Below are 2,074 nucleotides of genomic sequence, written 5' to 3'. Positions count from 1 at the left end.
ACACACACACACACACACACACACACACACACACACACACACATATCTCCATCCATCTTCATTGCCCACTATTTGCGAGAGAGTGTGAGGGTTGCACCCTAAGACATCCATATCCTCCCCGTAAGTTCCATCTCAGCAGTAACCATCATTACACTTGCTGGCTGGACTCCTGAGTGTGACCAACTGAAACTATGGATCTTGTCCAAATATAATATTCTCAGTTTATTCCTAGATCTCCTACCGGTTGGCCCGTTCTGAATAATCCGTCTTCCTTGCGAAATTCTAATTTGTTCTAACACCGGGGCTGTGACCTGTTGATGCGAAGCGGTGGCTTGATCTAGAGAAACTCTTGATCACCGAGCTATGCACCCTGTTGAATAACATTATTCCACAACACATGTTGTGTGTGTGTAATCTCTAATTTAGTGGAAAGGCCAGCAACTTTAAGGGCAGACTGTGGGTGTACACTATAACCTGATAGATTAATTCATCCGCCCCGGTGGACTGAAATGCAAAATTGACCACAGTGGGATTTGAGTTCAGAACGTAAAGCGTCGGAACAGTTACCACCATGTATTATTGTGATGCTGTATCAATTTTGTCAACTCGCCGCCATGGAAACAAAAAAAATAACAAACGATTAGGAATAAAAATGAAGTCGTCTATAATAAGTTTAGAGGGATGAAAACTTGCTTCGAATGAAATATACCACTTAAGTCCTCAATAAAGATGTGATTGTTATGTTCCACTGCTGCAAACTCATTCTCTCATAATGAGTTGTAACCTACATATTTTGGTCTCAAGAGGTGTTGAACGAGAGAAAGAAATGTGCTAATCCTGAAGGGGAAATGTCGTAGTGATGACGATGATGACTGCTTGTAGATTCAGACATGTAAATTTCTCCTTGTCAAATCGTGAAATCATTTCACATAAACATAAATTCATGTATAAATGCATACATAAAGACACACACACATACCACACCACACACCACACACCACACACATGCACACGCATATATATATATATATGTATATATACATATATAAGATAAAGGTATTATGTATGTGTTTCTATCTACACACACACACAATAGCCATATATTAATATATGCACATGTGTCTATATTTATGTGAATATCTGCCTATCTATCTTTCTATCTGTCTATATAGTTGGTTATATTTATGTTTTATGTACATATATATGCGTAGATACAATAACACACTAACAGAGACACAGACAGACGCAAACGCACGCACACACACACAAACACACACACACACACAAACAAATAAACAAACAAACAAACAAGAAACAAGCAAATTCTAATACTTTGATATTCGAGTCTTACTTAGGGCACGCCAAGCTATTTTCTCACGGCACAGTCTACTTTCCTGTTCAAGACCATATTCAAAGGTGAATTTTCACCAAAATCACAAAAGCTATTGTTACTAATGTTCAGCCCGGTCTCTCGAAGACTTGTTTGTCAAAAACTGTCACAGAAATAGTCTCTGTTTTGTTTTTGTTTTTCTTTACATTAACGTATTTGTTTCTTTGTGAGAGTGTAAGATTTGTTTATCTAATTCTCATTTCTTTTTTCCCGTCACTTTCTCTTCTCTGTCAGTCTTTATGTTTGACTGAATAACTAGCTCTTGTCCAGTCTCTAAACGCCAACCAACTTTCTCTCTTTCTCACCTCGTTTTTGGTTGACTCTCTCCCCCTATCCCAGTCCCGTTCTAATACCCGTTGTCAACGAATATTTTCTCTCACAATCTCTGTTCTTATTTTGCCTCCACCCTCATTCTATTGTTACAGTACCCTTCTTATATTGTGTAAATCTGATGTTTTTCCACCTTCCTCTATCTCTATCTCTGTCTCTGTCGCTTTCAGCTTATCTAATTGTCTGTGTATACCTGTGTCTACACGTACATACTTACATATTACATGCACACTCACACACATAAATGTATATAAATATCTATGCATATCTATCTATCTATCTATCTATCTATCTATCTATCTATCTATCTATCTATCTATCTATCTATCTATCTATCTATCTATCTATCTATCT

The 2,074-nt window shown here is 37.4% G+C and overlaps 1 protein-coding gene and 1 long non-coding RNA gene across 2 annotated transcripts in view; one reads left to right on the top strand and one right to left on the bottom strand.

Moving 5' to 3' along the window:
• LOC106874518 (5'-AMP-activated serine/threonine-protein kinase catalytic subunit alpha) overlaps positions 1-2,074 on the top strand; it is a 616,447-nt gene that overhangs the window by 347,086 nt on the left and 267,287 nt on the right. The gene's annotated exons all lie outside the window — the stretch shown is intronic.
• LOC128248390 (uncharacterized) overlaps positions 1-2,074 on the bottom strand; it is a 10,860-nt gene that overhangs the window by 6,568 nt on the left and 2,218 nt on the right. The gene's annotated exons all lie outside the window — the stretch shown is intronic.

The sequence above is a fragment of the Octopus bimaculoides genome, chromosome 7, assembly GCF_001194135.2.
Source record: "Octopus bimaculoides isolate UCB-OBI-ISO-001 chromosome 7, ASM119413v2, whole genome shotgun sequence".
Taxonomy (NCBI): Eukaryota; Metazoa; Mollusca; class Cephalopoda; order Octopoda; family Octopodidae; genus Octopus; species Octopus bimaculoides.
Note: the sequence above shows the minus strand (reverse complement) of the source record. Positions and strands in the feature narration are given on the sequence as shown.